We start from the raw sequence: 19,969 nt of genomic DNA, 5'->3' as shown, positions 1-19,969 counted from the left end.
GCTCACCAGTGGGAGTGGGGAGCCTTGAGCAGCCTATCTGTCCCTGAAGGAGTGACCTCAGCACTAGAGCTTGTCGTAATTGGTTGTTTTGGACCATTTCTAGCTCTTTTGAAGTTCCCTGTTTAAAATCCGACTCTGAGCGTTTTTTTTTTTCAGGCTATACTACTCAGCAACAGCTCCTCGTGGTCCTGCAGAGTGGTCCTAGCTGCAGAGAACTGAGAAAAGTGACTACTTTCCTGATTTAAGTATTTTTTGATGTTTTTTACCTGAAATACCTTCTCTTGCTTACCTTGAACAAGCTTAAACTGTTTTTTAACTGTTTGTTGCATTATATATTATCTGCACTTAAAGTTTCATTTAGTCGAAAATTGGTCGAAAGTTGTTTGTTTGTTTGTTAATTTAACTGTTGAGGCTGCCCACTAAAGTGTGCTAGCCTGTGTAACTGATTTATTATTGTTTCCTGCATTTCTGTGTGCTTTCTATCTCAAAAACAAAAAAAACAAAAAAAATCCTTGTTTTCCCGCCTCTCCTTGACTAGTTTAGACCAGTATACAGGCTTTGCTGTATTCTGGGCTGTGGTGTAGTTCCTGTGGTGTCCATTGCCTTACTTGTATAGAAAGAAGTTCCTTTGCTCACCAGTGGGAGTGGGGAGCCTTGAGCAGCCTATCTGTCCCTGAAGGAGTGACCTCAGCACAAGAGCTTGTAGTAATTGGTTGTTTTGGACCATTTCTAGCTCTTTTGAAGTTCCCTGTTTAAAATCCACGTTTGCATGGCTTTGCGCGGTTGTGCGCATAGCGCAGCGCTGGTTAAACAAGGTTAAACTTTTTCTGGCTCCGCCAAGTCTGCTCTTCAAATTTTCCCTTAAGAAAGCTCTACTCTTACAATAATCTAGTCTAATCACTTTATTATAAGCCTAGCACTTGTTCTCAAAACCTCTCTTCTAAGTAAGCACTCGCTAACTAAAGTAAGCACTACATCCACCTTCCTTCCCTGTGAGTACCCACTTCCCTTAAAGGCACAGCACTCCCTTATAATATTCTAGCATGTCGAGTGGTAGATTGCTGACATCCTCTCCGGTTCAGCTGGTTAATCTGGGAATCCTGAGACAATGCTACAATTGTCTCATGTACACAGACAACCCTCTCCTCCTCCCAACAAACACAAATACATGTGAGAGATGCAACTATATAGCCAAACTGGAGGCTGAACTCTCTCAACTCAGGACTGGCAAGACCAGACAGGAGGAGAAGGTAACCACACACACACCAAACCCAGTCCCACATAGACCTACCATGACTGCAAACCAAACACATAAAAACACAAAGACATACTCGGAGGCTCTAACAAAAAACTTACCAAAACAACAGAGGCTCCCAAAGCAGACACCCAAAAATCCACCACCTCAAAACATAACACATGCATCACATACTTCAATAAATCAGTGTGTCAAACAATCACAGCCCTTAAGGCCAAACACCATGCCTGATACACTAGTAATAGGTGACTCTATAGTCAGACACACTGACGTTCCGCTTACCAGGCTGAACAAGGAGAGGGTAACGGTGAGCTGCTTATCGGGAGATAGGATCGCCACATAAAATACGCACTCAGGTCACTCCAAAGCAAGTACAAATATGACTCCGTCATTGTCCATACCGGCGTGAATGACCTGAGACGTACCTCCCTGGACTACATGAAAAGTGACATAAAGGAGCTCTCTGATTATGTAGCCCAGGCTGTTATGACCCTGACCCTGAGCAGCATCTTGCCTTCACCAAGAATGATGCCACAATACAAAGACAAGATGACCAGCTTTAATAATTCGCTCAAATACTGGTGTCATTCTAGGGGGATCCAATGTCTGTCTGCTTGGGATCACATGCTGGACAAGCCACGCTGCTTCGCAAGGGACGGCTTGCATCTGTCACCACTGGGCTTCCGGATATTGGCTAAGTCTCTTGCCTCCCCCATAGTGCCTTTTTTAGGCAAGGCTCAAAAGACAAACCCACCTCCTTAGAAAACAAAAATGGAAAAAATTAAGGGTAATGCTGCTCAACACCAGAAGTCTAAATCTCAAGATGCAGGCTCTCGAAGCACTCCTCAGTATGGAGGACATCGATGTCTGTGCAGTAACTGAAACCTGGTTCAAGGCTCTTGAGAGCACCCCAGTGCTACCAGGCTATACCTCGTATCATGCTTTTCGGCCCCAAAACTTGGGCCAAACCAAAAAGGGAGGAGGAGTGTCCATATTCATCAAGGACACCCACACCTCCAGGTTAGTGGCAACACATGAAGCATCAGAGACCATCCAGGTGCAACTAACCATAGGCAAAACTGCTATACAACTGGTAGCATGTTACAGACCACCCTCCCAATCTCAGGAATCCCACTCAGCCTTCCTGAAGACATTGGAGGATATGAATGTCTCACCAAACACCATCATATTGGGAGACTTCATCTACCCTAACATAGATTGGGTGCATTATTCTAGCCCAAACACCCTAGCCCAAAGGTTCCTGGAATTCATAAATTCAAATGCAATGGAACAGCTAGTCACCTCTCCCACAAGGGGAGATAATATACTAGACCTGATCATCACAAACATGGGGACAAAGTGCTCCACACCGGATGTATACCCTTCACTAGTGAGATCTGACCACAAACTAATCACCCTGGATACACATATCCCACCTCCACCCCCAACACAAAAGACTACAGTGAAAAACTTCTCAAAAGCCGACTTTACACTTCTTAAAACTGAGATGGTATCCTTTAAGCCCACTGGGACAGTGGAAACCACATCCCACAATGCAGAATCCTTCACAAATGCTTTCTATGGACATCTCCAAGAATGCATGGATCATGCAATTCCAAATAAAACCAAGACCCTCTCCACCAAGGGCAGGCGTCCTGTCTGGTGGACCCCAGCCATAAACAAATTGTATAACAAAAGAAGGAAGCTACTGCATGACAGAGCAAAATCCCATAAAGAGAAGGCATCTCTGATCAGCACTAGTAGAAAGCTACATTCTCTCATAAAAACATCCAAGGCCAACTTTGAGAGAAAAATCGCTATGGACACTAAAGATAACCACAAGACCTTCTTCAGCTATGTTAGAAACCTGGGCGGAAACCCTCAGATATGTTCAGAGTTAGTTCACAATGACAAAAAATACACTGAACCCACAGATATTGCCAACATTTTGGTAGACAGGTTCAGTGCAAATTTCTCCCCTCCCTCACCCCCAAAAGAAGAAATACTTATCCCAGCTAAATGTAACCTCCCTGTCATCTCAGATGTCCAGGTGAGAACCGCCCTCAGCAAAGCTAAAAACACAGCATCAATGGGACCTGACGGTATCCCGGGTTGTGTGCTACGTGAACTCCAAGAGGAGCTAAACCTGCACATAAAAATGCTATTTAACCTTAGCCTTACTACAGGATATGTACCTGAAAACTGGCGTACAGCAACAGTAGTCCCACTCCACAAAGGAGGCACCTCTACTGACCCTGGTAACTACCTCCCCATAAGCTTAACCAGCCTGGTCTGTAAAGCTATGGAAAGAATCATTATGGAACTAATAAACAGAGACATTGGGGACTTACAGACGCTTGATCCCACCCAGTTCAGCTTTGTAAAAGGCAGATCCTGCCTTTTAAACCTGGTTGACTTTTTCGAAACAGTCACTAGAGCCATTGACGAGGGCAAAGCAGTCCATACAGCCTACCTGGACTTGGCTAAAGCTTTCGACACAATACCCCACTCTGGCATCATAGACAAGCTCAACAGCTTAAATGTAAATCCATATGTCACAAGATGGGTGGCAAACTGGCTAAAGGATAGAACCCATAAAATCAAAATCGTTGGAGCCATGTCAGACTCAAAGCCAGTGACAAGTGGTGTCCCACAGGGCTCTGTCCTGGGACCCCTCTTGTTCGGCATTTATTTCTCAGATGTGAAAGCAAACATGGGAGGGTTGTGGCTGACAAAGTTCTCAGATGACTGCAAACTAGGCACCATAGTCGATACACCAGCTGACACATACATCCTACAGAAAGGCCTCACTGAAACGGACAACTGGTGCCGGAGTCATGGCCTTAAACTAAATGCCAAAAAATGTATAGTCATGCCTTTGGGAAAAACAAAGTGCCCACAAATTATCACATAGGCGGTAACCCACTGAGTACAGAAAAGTAATCAGAGACCTGGGGACCCAAGTCGATAGTGACCTCTCATTTGACACCCACGTTGCCAAAGTGGTTAGAAAGACTTTCTACGTTGCCCACCTTATCATGAAGGGATTCACATCCAGATCAAAGGAGGTCATTGTGCCCCTGTACTCCTCCCTTATCAGGCCCATGATTGAGTACAATGCCCCATTTGGTATGTACCTCAACCGGCACTTGCAACAGCTAGAGAGACCCCAAAAGTACCTCACCAAGAGGATCAAGGGTCTCCAACATATGTCATATGTTGCCAGACTAAAGAAACTCCAACTCTATTCAGTAGCATACCGCCTACTCAGAGGTGATCTGTGCCTGACGTACAAGGCCATGTCCAATGAGGAATTGATGGACATGCTCCACCTCAAAAAATCCAAATCCATCAGAACCACGAGAGCTAAAGATTTGAACCTCAGCACAAATATGAATAGGACATGCTGGAGGGACAGCTTTATAACTCAGAGGCTTCCCATACTCTGGAACAGAATCCCAGTTCATGTTAGGCAGAGCCCCTCACTGACTCTCTTCAAGAGAAATCTTGACGATTGGATGGGAGATCGTAGGTTTACCCCAGGGGTCATCTCTGTGTCAGGCACAGTAAACTAATTCTATTATGTAAGGGGGTCTTCACTGTGTCACTACCAGACAGAGGCACAGTATTCTAAATCTATTCTGTACACTTTTGTACCATTACATGGGGTGGCGAAAGCCACATCACTATGGCTAGGCTTATAAATGCCCCAGGGCAGATAGCCTAGTACCAAACTATGAAACTATGAAACTAAAAGTAACAGAATGTGAAACTATGAGGACCAAAGCATTTTACATTAAAAAGCCTATGATCTGTTGGGCTGGAGAGCTAGAGCATTTTAATGAGACCAATGAATACAGTACTTGGTGACAATCTATGGGGCTATATTAAATTGATGTTCTGAAGATGATGAGAGTGTAAAATAAAGGTCAGAAAAGAAAATATTTTAGGAAGAAACAGATTGCCTGGATTTAAGAAAAAAATGAAGAAAAAAAAAACTAGTGTGGTCTTCTTTAAGGCCCCTGAGCCAGTGGTAAGCATTACTCAAACCGCTGAATCACTTACAAATGCCTTCTACCAGCACCTACAGGACTGCATGGATCAGGCAATCCCAAACAAAACTAAGACTCGCTGTACCAAAGGCAAGCATCCAGTCTGGTGGACCCCAGCCATAAACAAGCTCTACAACAAAAGGAGGAAGCTACTACAAGATAGAGCAAAATCCTTGAAAGGTAAGACACCTTTGATCATTATAAGTAAAAAAACTAAGAGCTCTCATAAAATCATCCAAGGCAAATTTTGAGAGAAAAATCGCCAAGGACTCTAAAGACAATCATAAGGCCTTCTTTAGCTATGTTAGAAACCTAGGAGGAAACTCCCAGATATGCTCAGAATTAGTTCAAAATGATGTGAAAATTACTGAACCTACACACATTGCTAACATACTGGCTGACAGGTTCAGTGCAAACTTCTCCCCTCCCCAAAAGGAGAGATATCTATTCCAGAGGATTGTAGCCCCCAAACATCTCCAACGCCCAGGTGAGAACTGCCCTCACTAAGGCAAAAACACAGCATCCATGGGACCGGATGGTGTCCCCGGCTGTGTGCTTCATGAACTCAACGAGGAATTAAACCCACAGTTAGGACAGCTGTTTAATCTTAGCCTCACCTCAGGATACGCACCCAAGGAGTGGCGCCTGGCGACTGTGGTCCCACTTCATAAGGGCGGTGCCTCCAAAGACCCTGGAAATTACCGCCCCATTAGCTTGACAAGCCTTATCTGCAAAGCCATGGAGAGGATCATAATGGAACTCATAAATAAAGACATAGGGAACTTGCAGACTTTGGATCCAACCCAGTTTTGGCTTAGTCAAAGGCAGATCCTGCCTCTTAAACTTGGTTGACTTTTCGAGACAGTCACCAAGGCCATTGATGAGGGAAAGGCAGTCCATACAGCCTACCTCGACCTGGCAAAGGTCTTGACACAATACCCCACTCAGGTATCATCGAAAAACTCATCAGCTTGAATGTAAACCCATATATCACAAGATGGGTTGCAAACTGGCTAAGTGACAGAACCCACAGGGTCAGAGTTGCTGGAGCCATGTCAGACTCAAAGCCTGTCACAAGTGGTGTCCCACAGGGCTCAGTCCTGGGTCCACTCTTGTTCAGCATCTACTTTTCTGAAGTACAAGCAAACACAGGAGGGTTATGGCTGACAAAGTTTGCAGATGACTGCAAACTGGGCGCCATAGTCGAAAACACATCTGACACAGATATCCTCCAGAAGGGCCTCACAGAAACGGATAACTGGTGCCAGAGCCATGGCCTGAAGTTAATCGCCAAAAAATGCATAGTCATACCCTTTGGGAAAAACAAGGTTACCCCTAGCTACCATATATGTGGCAATCCACTGAGCACAGAAAAAGTCATCAGGGATCTGGGGACCCAAGTTGACAGTAGCCTTCGCTTTGACACTCATGTTGCTAAAGTAGTTAGGAAAACCTTCTATATCGCCCACCTGATCATGAAGGGATTCACTTCTAGATCAAGGGAGGTCATCGTCCCCTGTACTCATCACTCATTAGACCTATGATTGAGTACAATGCCCGCTCGAATGTATCTGACCAGACACCTGCTGCAGCTTGAAAGGCCCCAAAAGTTCCTCACCAAAAGGATAAAGGGTCTCAAAAATATGTCTTATGCTGCACGACTGAAAGAACTCCAGCTCTATTCAGTCTCATACCACTTGCTCAGAGGTGACCTGTGCCTGACATATAAGGCCATGTCAAACCCAGATTTGATGAATATGCTTCACCTCAAAAATCTAGATCCCTCAGAACCACAAGGGCAGGAGACTTAAACCTTGACACGGTTATAAATAGAACATGCTGGAGGGACAGATTCATCACCCAGAGACTCCCTATGCTGTGGAACAAAATCCCGGTACATGTGAGGCAGAGCACCTCGCTGGCCTTGTTCAAGAGGAATCTTGACCAATGGATGGGAGATCGCAGATATACCCCAGGGATTACTTCAGTGTCACTGCTTGACAGAGGCACAGAAAAATGATAGGCATAGTTTTTATTCAAACTAAAGGGGTGGCGAAAGCCACATAACTATGGGCTAGGCTTATAAATGCCCTTGGGCAGATAGCCTAGTATGAACCTATGAACCTATGAACCTAAGACAACTGTAAAATAAAAGAGGGTGGCTTATGAGAAGGTGAGAGGTGGGAAAAGAAAGGATTGGTTAAGAGGAAGCTAGGAAGAAGGCCTCTGAAATAGTGCAAAAATCCAATCTCATTAGCTGGCAGACAGAGATGGATTGGCAGTGGACATCAAAGGTTATTTGGATATGCAGAGAAGTGACTGTCATTATTTAATTCATTATGTCCTTTTGTTCATGTACTCTCTTATTTAAGAAATGTTTCCAGATGCATTATCTATCTACTCATCTGTGCTGAAATTTAAAAATTTTGAAATTTTGCTTTAAAAAGATTAGCTGATGTCCTCTTAATTCACTGACATTCATTTTAGCATTTAAAAAGTATATAAAGGCATACAGGGAGGTTAAAGGGTATCACTTTCCATTTTAAGAAATAGCAAGACATCAAATACTTTGCATGCATTACACAAAGAGACAGTTATTTGAAATTAGTATCCATATATCAGTTGTAATTAATAGCCTTGCTAAAAATTACAAGCAGCATAGAGGAAAGGGGCAATGCTAATTCTAACTTCAGTGCACTGATCTATAATCCCTTCTAATGCCATCAATTAACACATTAAACATGGAGACTGCTCTCATGATCAACACCAGAGCAAACTATCCGCCTACATAATAAAGAGCAAGATGGAGTAATAAACAATTAGCCTAAACAGTGGAATACTCAGCTGTTGTCTGCTTTCATGTATTTATGTAATTTATATGTAGAACTACATATCTGCTATCCATTCATTATGTGGATGTAACTGCCGTCTGATTACGTCTGATCTACACAATTGATCACTAAATAAATACATTATAAGCAATTGGCCTTAACAGTGTATGACAAGTCTGTACCACTGCTTTTGGTTATGAACAATATTTCTCACAACTCATAACCACAGAATGGAGTTATAATCAAAGATTTCCAGAATTTTCCCAAATGCCTTCCATTGCTATCTTACCAACAGTAATAGAAACCTAGCTAAGATAATTTGGGTCTACTTTATGTGCTTGAAGTCCAAGAATATCGAATATGATATTCTCGACACGAGTACACCAAAAGCGCAAAACATCGAAAATGTAAACGGAAATCTCTGTAGGTGGAGATTTCTGTTTACTTCAATGTAGTGTAATCTCGGAGTTGGTATATTTAAGTTGTGGGGTGTGTGGGGGGTGCAGAGGGGCTTGCCCCCCTGCCTACACTAGTTTACATTTTTTTTTGTGTATGTTTTTTTTTTTGAACTTCAGTCGTTTAATAGTTCGATGCATATGGTTTGATCCATATGCATTTGAGCTATTAAGCTTTCGAGGTCCTAAAGTAGACCCGATAATTTTGCATGTGTATGTATACACACACTCACACACACACACACACACACACACACACACACACACACACACACACACACACACACACACAAAACCAATTGGTGCTAATGATTAGGTTCATAGATTCATAGGAGTGTACTAGGCTATTGACCACTAGGGTATTTATAAGCCTAGCAGTGCAATCCAAATGCATCCCATGAGTTCTTGTGTCTTAGAGATTGTTCTAAAGGTTGTATATTAGTCAGGGCATGATTTAATGGATGCTTCTGTCCATCAGAGACATAGGTGCCAAACCTGGAGTGAAATTTCAATTTCCAAACCACTGCACCACAGTACATTTGAATTGGGTTAATGAAGGTCTCTGCTTCACATGTATGGGAAGTCTATTCCAGATAATAGAAATTATTTGAGATACATACCTGTCTGTCCAACATATACTATTTATGTCATATATAAAGTTTAAGTCCTTGGATGTTGTTGCTCTGATAAGTTCATTCTGCAGATATGCAAAAAGTTCATCAAAGTGGGATCCAAAGATGCCCTGTATGCCAGGTGTAGATTACCTCTCATCAGTCTGTAGGAAACAGAGTATAGAGATACAGTCTGTAGGAAACAGAGTACAGAGACAGGGATTTGAAGTGATCTGTGAAGAACCTGTGAGGACATTCCAGTTGATACATGTGCCTGGACAGGTACATACCAAACAGGACATTACACTCAAGGATTGGTGTGATAAGGGCTGAATGCAGTGGCATGATGAGCTCACTGAACCTAGATGCTATGCTTTTACTTATAATTTGAGCAATATCAACTGACTTTCTTGCTACCTTAGTCACATGCTGGTCGAAAGCTAGGTTACAATCTACATGCTTCCCCAAATCCCTGACTACTGGTCTACTCTTAGGGATATTTTATCAATGAATTAGTTTCCAGAGTGGCTGATTTCTCAAAAGGTACTGTTATGCATTTCTTAACACTGAGTTTTAAGCCATGGCTTTGGCATCAGCCATTTATTTTCATTAGATCTTTCTTTAAGCTGTTAGTATCTTGGGGGATTCTGTGAATGCTCCTTGTTTGAACTCATCTGCAAACTTGGTCAGCCAGAGACCTTTGACATTGGCCTTGACTTCCAAGAAGTAGATGTTAAAGAGAAGTGGACTCACCATAGAGCCCAAAGGGACTCTGCTAGTTACTGGCCTGTTTGTGGGGATGGACTGGATTTGTGCAGATGGATATTTTGTCATGCTTGTTTTCCTTTCTTTACATTTACAGTAATGTTGCCATTAGCTAGACCAATCTGGCACACCAAGAACAGAATCATGTTTAACTCTCAGAATAAGCCAACTGTAATATAACTGACTTTTAGCCAAAGCTTAAGAAAGCACTCTTCATAAGGCAAAGAGGTCATGACATCCCTGTATTCTTCCCTTATAAGGCCAATTATTGAGTACAACACCCCCTTAGGCATGTACCTCACAAAGCACATGCAGCAGCTGGATTGGAAAGACCAAATATGTTCCTCGCCAGGACAATACAGGACCTCAAACATCTACTCTACACAGATAGGCTAAAAGCCCTGTCCCTCTACTCAGTCTTCTGCAGACTGCTTAGAGGTGACCTCTGTCTGGCATACAAAGGAATCTCAAACCCGACCTTGATGGGACTGCTGCATATTCGCAAGTCAAGTTCCACTTGAGTAACCCATAAACGCAACCTCAACCTGGTCTGTGATATCAATAGAACTTGTTGTCTCGACAGATTTGTGTCCCAGAGACTCCCCCATCTGTGGCACAGACTCCCTCTCCTCTTCAAGCAGAGTACGTCATTATCCCTTTTTAAGCGCAATCTGGATAACTGGATGGGAAACAGAAAATACACCTCTGGGATTCCACTTGTGTTCCTGCTGGACAGGGGCTTTGGATGCTGACTTGTCTAAACATGGGCTAAACTCTTGGCTAGGCTTATAAGGACAAAAACAAAGACAGGCAGCAAGCTGTAGAATTCCAACCAGATTATTGTTAGCACTTTCGTTCAGGAAATACATGAACGTCTTCAGACAAAGAAACCCCAAGAGTCCTCAGTTAAAATAAGACTGTCAATTAAGAGGAGGTAATTAATTATAAAACCAATTAACATAACTTAAGAAATTTAAAGAGCCAGTGTTATACAAGGTAATATGTATATGTGAATAAATATAAATGTTTTTTTTTAAATCAGCAACAATTTTAAAACCACAACACATCAGTCTTATTACTTAATTTTCTTATGTGTATAAGTTAATCTAAATACTGTTAAATGCTAGATAACAACTTAAACAACTCAAACAAATGGAAATATAAAATTAATATGAATGTATATAAAGATAAACATGTATAAATAAATGTTTATAAATTCATTCAACTAATAAAAAAGTTGTTATATAACCAAATTTCACCTTTGGAGAGCTTTCAGTTTCAAAATACATTTTATCGAGCAGTATTCCTTAAGCCCTGGTGGAACATGTGTATATGTTTTAATTTGCCAAACAAGTTCTTGTTCTTCAAATTTTAATTCCTAGGGCCCACCTCTAATGTTCCTAACTATTTGTTGTAATATTGTAAACTGGAATTTATGTGTGGGGTATTCTAAAATGTGTCTAGCCAAAGCATTTGTGGTATTACCCCTACTAACTTGGTACCGGTGTTCATAAATTGTCTGCTTAAACATTCTTTCAGTTTTACCAACGTAGTACCTTTGGCAACAGTGGCATAAAGCAACATGCACTACTCCTGCTGTTTCACAGTTAAATTTTCCATTGATGGTGTAGATTTTGTTACGTATGCAAACTTTATTAGTTACCATAATGTGCTGGCACTACTGACATCTCCCACACTTTCTCATCCCCCAGTTGTTGGGGCATTTTTGATTGTTCCTTTCCAACAAATCTTTAAAATGTAGGCCTCTTATATAGGTAATATGTGGTCTATCTCCCAATTTCCTATTAATAGCACTATCCTTTAATATTATAGCCCAATTCTTAATCATAATATTCTTAATAGCATGTGCATCAATAGAGAAAGTAGTAAGAAAACTTATTCTACCATCATAATTCCTAATACTATTCTCCCTATGCTCATCAGGGGGAGTATCACCTATTGTTTCTCCATAGCCACTGTATAGAATAGGTTTAAAATGGCCAGTAGTCCTTTTAGTAGCAACTTCATCAAACAATTGTTGAAAAAGCTGTTCTGGATAGCCCCTTTCACGAAACATGACTTTCAATATGTTACATTCAAACAGAAAGTCAGTCTCTGATGAGACCATTCTGGCTGTCCTAACCAGTTGGCCCTTAATAACTGCCCTTTTCTGGTGGAATGGGTGGCTACTAATAAAGTGTAAAAAAGTGTTTGAGTAAGTAGGTTTACTGAAAATACTAGCTTTAAATCTATTGTTGGATCTATCTTTAGATAGTGACATGTCCAGAAAATGAATGGAGTCTGTGTTAAACTCAAAAGTGAAAGCCAGAAAGTCTGTGAATTTGGAGATTTCATTAATAAAAGTTGTTACTAAATCTAGACTTCCTTTCCACATAAAAAACATGTTGTCCTGATATCTAGTGTACCATTTTACATTTTCCTTGAAAATGGAGTTCTGAAATAGGAAATGTCTTTCCCAAAATGCCATGACTGAATTTGCAAAACTGCCTCCGCATGGGGAACCCATGGCTACCCCAATTTCTTGCAAAAAATATTATTTGTCAAAAAGCATAAAGTTGTTATTAAAAACTAGATCTAACAAGGACACAGTTACATTTATCTCTTGCTGGTCCATCTCTTTCAAAAATAGAAATTCACTAACCCATTCAATGCCAACCTCTTGCCTATCTTTGTTTTTGTTTTTGGCTACAAGTGTATTTTTTTGTTTTAGGCTTATACGGATCTCAAGGCTAAATGCCTAGTAATTTCCTATGATACTATGATCCTATGGTGGATACCAACATTTGATAAGTTACGAAGTCTACACGCATACCCTTATCCTTATACAAAAGCCACCAGCCTTAGACTTTTGAAGTATTTAGCAGTTGTATGCATTTCTTCACAGGCAATTAATTTCAGTCATGAACCCTCAATCTATAAAAGCCCTTTCTACATATTTCAGAAGGCAAAACCTAACTGCTGTTAACAGTTGCTGTCTGAACTTAAACATTCAATATCAAAACCAACTGTCACTACCAATACATCACAAAAGACAACTACAGTAGCCAGGTGTTAAACTGCCCTTGTCAACGTTAAGCTTATTTTATTTTTTTTTGTTTATCTTTTTCTGTTTGTTTACATTACAAAGCAGGTTTGTAGAAGAAATCTGCTCCCAGTGTTCAGTAAGGTATATGCTAAATCTGTGATGTAATAATGTTTAGAGGTGCTGTAAATTATACACAATGCAGGTTACTCAGCAGTCCGGTCCTGAAAAAAAAATAAAGTATACTGAAGCAACAAATGAAAAGGGAATGATTCCTATGTTTTCTATCAATATTAGTCTAGGGTCAGGAGGGATGTAGACAAACGAATAAGGACAGAGGGAGTTATTCAAATCCATATTAAAAAGCATGCAAACTTCTATTTTAATTAGTATTGCTGGATGTATATCATCTCCAGTGTAGTCAGCATTTGGCTGGAACAGTTTTCTATCTTCTATAGGACATCTAGCTGAATTTAAAACTTTTTCAAGTCAGTTGTATCTGTGTATCATTAAATATGGAATCTCCTATGGTACAAAAGCAACAAAGGTACTGGAGAACTTGAACGAAAGGTTTTAATAACATGAAGCGCTTGTTTATGAAAATCTTTACGCAATGAAGAAAAGTAAAATAGAAAACATTTTAGCTAGACATACTATTAACTACCCCTCACACAGTTTCAATTTTAGGATTATAGATCAGGTTATACCTAAACTAAGGGGTAGCCCAAACAATTGGCTGTTAGAAAAACTAGAACTCTTATGGCAATTTAGATTAAATTCATATCACTACCCAGGTTTAAATGACATTTGTTCAATTTCTTGTCTTTTGAAACTAAGAAGTTTAAATAGATAATGACTACCTTTTGAAGTACACTTATTGTTGTATATGTGAATTCCCTTTGGCGTACCATTATTTGTTCTTGAGGTAGCAACTTGATATAGTAGTAACTTGTGTTTACATATTAGTATGAATGAATCTAGTTTTAATCATAACCACAAACTAACTTTCGGTTTGTGCGATTTTTAATAACTATTAAACAGCGACATAAATATGTTTTGATTTCATAAATTATTAAATATGTATAAATTATGTTTATACTTGTATATAAAAATATATATATATTTTTTAAGAAAGTATTTGTATCATAGGCTGAATTAATCATCAATGGTGGTATATTGTCAGATTCTTTATGAATATGAACCTTTCAATATATACAATTTTTATATATGCTGGTCGTTTACAGACTCAACAATGTGAGATATTTACTTGTTTGTTTTTAGGTTTTTACACCTTTAAGGCTGCTTTCTGGTTACCTAGTACTTAATAACACCTAGTTGAAAATGTTTAATTGATTAATTGATTTGAGTTATTCATTAATTATGTTTTTAACTGAGTATAAAAGGACACTCATTATTTCTGTAATTTGTCTGATGAAGTCCAGTCATTGTACTGGACGAAAAGCGCTTCATGTTATTAAAGCCTTTCGTTCAAGTTTTCCAATACCTTTGTTGCTTTTTTAGTTTTTGTTTTTTCGTCTTTCACCAGTTTGATCTCCTACAGTAAACTATATGTTTTGAAAAATGCAATTTAGGAGTCACTAAAGTGAGATCACCTTTCATGAAGAACTTGAGCATTGCTAGCACTTTGGCTCTTGATGTGTCTCCCATATATAATATAGTGAATATGTTATTAAAACCACTTATAGATAGTAAACCAATAAATAAATCCATTACATGGTTACAACTAACTCTTAAAAAAAGTGAAGATATGGCTGTGATCTATGAAGTAAAAATAAAATGTCTTCCAGTGTAAGATGGAAATATACACAAGAGATAAACATAGTAGTTGTACTGGCATGAGAGGGTCAGACATGGGTGTGATAAGAAGACAGTGAACCATTTCCCTTTCTGCAGAAAAAAAAATACAGATGATAGTTTTCTTCATTCACAGATTTGATTGGTGGGTGCATTTGACACTCAATTGTCATACATGTGACTGCTGATAGGGAATTGTGAACCTCCCAATGCATTGTAAAGTGAGCTAGTATGGAAATAGGATGGCTCACTGCATATTCTTAATAGGTGAAAGAATTAATTAATTCACTAATTCATTTATGCATACATCTATTTATTCAGTTTCTCATGCCCACTTGTCATTCAGTGTTAGAGTGAGGCAAAGCCCATTCTGACACTAATTGGGTATGTTAGAGAATCAGTCCTAAACAGGATGTCAGTCTATTCCAATATGTACACATTCACTCACTCATATACTTCACATGTATACTATAGAAAACAAGAAACACAACGGACTCAGTAACCGTAGAAGATGTAATATTTAATATAAAAACACACTAAACCACTCAATAAATGCTTTCGTCTCTCAAGGAGACTTCATCAGATAAAATCATCCACCCTTAATCTTCCTTATTTATTAGAGTCAGCATCTTAATTACACAAGTGTGGATGATTTTTATCTGATGACGTCTCTAGTGTTTCTTGTTTTCTATAGTTGACATTGTGAGCCACTGGTTGGATTTCTACTTCACATGTATATATGGGCATTTTATTCCCCTGTGCAAGGGAAGTGGCTACCAAGCAAAAATCAGTGTGGACACAGGAAGGACATCCAGGCTTTACAAAGAAGGCACTCTAGGTGGAAAGCAAACTAGGGGTGTGGCTAATGTGAAGCAACAGCAGTACTTACTGAGCCATTGTGCCATACTTTAAAATGATTACAGTTTGGACACGCTGCATTTGTTTCTTTTAAGGACTTTATTATTTGGGTTGGGAAGGTCACTTGTCACAGCACCTCACTTACAATGGGGGCTTGAGTACCTACAGTGTCACTCTAAAGGGTCTGGATTGGGATGACTGAGAAACAGCAGTGCTTACATTTTTTTAATATGCTTTATGGTTTACAAAAGATTATTTTCTTTTCATTTCTTCAGGATTCCTCAGCAGTGAATGACTCTTCTCTTGTGAGAACTGACATTTAAGATATGTTCCTAGTGGGGTTGCTATTAAAAAATGTCATTATCACTTAGTAGCAGTCATGCTGCTTCAATGTTTCTCCTACTAGAATCCAGAATACATTACACATTTTAGCCAAATCAGACAGCAAAGAGAAATGGATGTGCTGCAACTAAGCCTTGAGAAAAAAAAATGCACCTGGTAAAATACAGATTTAGAATAAACAGAACAGGCTCTCGAAGTCCACACTACCTTCTATAAATTAATGTAATGACTGTGTAAGGCATTCTAGGTACAGAACCCTCACTAAAGCAAGCTGACAGTATTATAAATAATAAGCAGAAGTAGAAACATAATTTGTGTTGAATGAGGTCTCTGGCCTAAAATGTCAGATTCCAAGAATATACCAATAATCAGTCCATGCATATTTGAGATTACCAGCATTTTCCCAGAAAAAAGGGGAAATCATTAACCCTCTAAATCATCAATACAAAAACATGCCCTGATAAGATTGTTGTATATGCTTAACAGATATTTACAATGTAATAAATTATTTCAGAATTAAAGTGAAAAGTATGCAAGCGTGATGTAGGCAAAGACCAGCAGGATATTAGAGAGACAGCTTTACTCAGTGGTTACTTAAAATTCATTTCCCATCACTTGCAATAGTTTACAGACAAGTGATTGTGACTCAGACAGATTTTTAAATTAAAAAGAGCTTAGATTTTCAGGAGCACCTAAACAGAATGGTAACTTCATTTCCTTGATGTAAACCATCTCAAGCTTATCTTCCTTTATCAACTGATTAAACATTTCATTAATCAAAAGACAGAAGCCTGGCTTCAGTACTGAGAATGCTCCAAGTATAAAGAAATCCTGAAATAAAACGGAGTATAATCCATTACATTTTTTTATTTGGAATAAAAATATGTGCTCATAACAAGTGTACTGCACATCATATACTTTCCTAAGTATTTGTTAGTATTTATTAGAACAATGTATATTTTTTACAAAAAGAGAGAGAGTGATAGCACTGGGTTGATACACATTTTCTACTTATGTGCTGATTTCTCCATGATTTACTTTGAAACTTACTTAATAAATCTAATAAGGAAGAACACTAGACTTGTATAAACACTTTATGACTTGTACTTTCAATTATATTATCCGTTATTACTTTTGACTTTATCTTTATTTTAACATTTGTGTTCTTTAAACGTATACTCCCTGATTTTGCATTCATATTTTAAATTGTATATTTATGCTTTTGTATTCTGTATATTCCATACTTTACTTATGTTATATTCTGTTAACTGCTTTTGGAGAATTTCTCCCTGGGCCTCCACTGAAAATGGGTTCTGCTAGGCCCAGTCGTCTTCCCCGGTCATCAAACTGGAAATAATAAATAAATAAGAAATAAGAATCCCATTTTGAAAACACTTACATGTCATTCAGATGTATTTACTTATTTATTTATTTATGTTGCTTCATGCTTTTCTCCAGTGTCTGCCAACAGTCTGGCAATCTACCACAACTAATAGTAGATCAGCCATTATAAAGGTTACCATCAAGGGAGTTGTTTTTTTTTTTTTTGCACCCTAGCCACCCATGCTTATGCTAGAACAAGTACTATGTGATTAGCTTGCACTATGCAGTATGGGGGATAGCATCATGGTGGTGTACACCCTCAGCAGTCTTGTATCTTTATTATCAGACTGCTCCCAACAGGTTGCTGATCTCAACATGGGGCTACTTTGATAACAGACATGCACCTCAGACATTCCACTTTCCAACTCACGGAAGAAGTGAGCAGGCAACACCTTTTCATTTCTATTTCTCCCTAGCTGCCACCTCCACTTCTAGGCTTATAATCAAGTCCTGTTCATGCTGGCCAGAGTCAGGGTTCTATCCATCTATGACACAGGACTGTCCATTTCACTTGGATTTATTGATCAATGATGAAATTAAAGACATCCAGCAAAGGATAGACAGAGTAGGCTCTATTTCTAAAATATAAACTAGCATTAATTCACTTATAATATTAATAACATTTGTTTGTTTATTTATTTATTAGCATTTGATTAACAGGATAATCCAACTGGGCACAAGTCCCCTTTTCAATGGAGGCCCAGAGAGAAAAGCTCTACACTAAATACATACTTTAAGTTTACAAAAAGTTAGACTAAGAAATAAGTGCATAAGTCTAATGAAAGCAATACAAGCACTTGTCAGTTAATGGATAGAAGACAAAAGGTATGCTATACCAAGGAATCCTAACTATTAAACCAGGAGAAAAAAGAAATAAAAATACTTTGAGCATTAAGAACAGTTAAGGTAAGCTATTGCAGTACATAAATGTGTTATTTGCATCGTACGTGTTGAAGAAATGGCTATAGGCCTAAATTAATCAGCAATATGATCGAAAGAGAATAATATATGTGTAAACAATCAACATTAAATAAATCAAGCAATGACACTACTGTGCACATTACTGACATTGGTTTAAAGGTTTAGGCTTCTTCACAACATTCATAGATGAGTGATTTGGATAGCATAGGAGGGGTACGAGGGATGTGTGGCATAGTTTAAAGGGACAGAACAATGGTGATACGTAGTAGACACTGAAATACAGTCGAATGACAGTAAATAGACACTGATATATTAAGTTGAATGATGGATGAATAGAGTGAAGTAAGTTTGATGAGGTGTGTAGAAAAGATGGTTTAATGGAGGGGTTTAAAGAAAAGGTATGGGAAGAATGGATGGACATAATTCATATGAGAAGAGCAGGAAACCAGAATATGATAGACTAAAGAATGTCAATAACAATGATTAATTGTGGTTGGATATTTATGCTAGTTGGAGGATGAATTTAGTGAGAGTAGGGAACACGTGGAAGAGACCCTGGAGAGGTGGAGATATGCTCTAGAGAGAAGAGGAATGAAGGTCAGCAGGACTAAGACAGAATATATGTGTGGAAGAGACCCTGGAGAGGTGGAGATATGCTCTAGAGAGAAGAGGAATGAAGGTCAGCAGGACTAAGACAGAATATATGTGTGTGAATGAGAGGGAGGAAAGATGAATGGTGAGGATGCAGAGAGTACTGGCGGTGAAGGTGGATGAGGTTAAATACTTGGGATCAACAGTTCAGAGTAATGGTGAGTGTGGAAGAGAGGTGAAGAAGAGAGTACAGGCAGGATGGAGTGGGTGGAGAAGAGTGTCAGGAGTGATTTGTGACAGACAAGTACCAGTAAGAGTGAAAGGGAAGGTCTACAAGAGGGTAGTGAGACCTGCTATGTTATATGGGCTGGAGACAGTGGCAATGACAAAAAGGCAGGAGTTAGAGCTGGATGTGGCAGAGTTAAAGATGTTAAGATTTGCACTGGGTGTGACGAGGATGGACAGGATTAGGAATAAGTATATTAGAGGGTCAGCCCAGGTTGGAAGGTTTGGAGACAAAGCCAGAGAGGCAAGATTACGTTGGTTTGGACATGTGCTGAGGAGGGATGCAGAGTATATTGGGAAAAAGATGCTAAGGATGAAGCTGCCAGGTAACAGGAAAAGAGGAAGGCCTAAGATAAGGTTTATGGATGTAGTGAGAGAGGACATGCAGGTGGTTGGTGTGACAGAGCAAGATGCAGAGGACAGGAAGAAATGGAAACAGTTGATCTGCTGTGGCGACCCCTGATGAGAGCAGCCGAAAGAAGGAGGATGAATTTAGTGGGTATTAAGGAGATGAGGTATTACCCTGTTGAATGGCATGAACATGAGCATGTTTCCAACAGGTATTGTTTAAGATGTCATTTAAATGGTATGTGATTATGGGTTCGTTTTAGGGAGAATGGGATGGAGTTACAGATTTTGGATACATTGGGGAGTAGAGGAATCACTTGCAGAGTTATTAGATTTTGTGAAAGGTGTTTGTGCAGTGACTGGTTCCATTGGTAGAGTAGGGATGAATTATGTTGCAGATGCTAGGGTGTTTAT

The 19,969-nt window shown here is 39.4% G+C and overlaps 1 long non-coding RNA gene across 3 annotated transcripts in view; it reads right to left on the bottom strand.

The window, feature by feature from the left end:
- LOC122807252 overlaps positions 1-19,969 on the bottom strand; it is a 1,461,171-nt gene that overhangs the window by 712,043 nt on the left and 729,159 nt on the right. The window lies entirely within an intron of this gene.

This window comes from Protopterus annectens, chromosome 7.part0, assembly GCF_019279795.1.
Source record: "Protopterus annectens isolate FY-2018-M chromosome 7.part0, PAN1.0, whole genome shotgun sequence".
In the NCBI taxonomy this organism is placed as follows: Eukaryota; Metazoa; Chordata; order Ceratodontiformes; family Protopteridae; genus Protopterus; species Protopterus annectens.
This window is presented reverse-complemented; position numbering and strand designations above follow the sequence as displayed.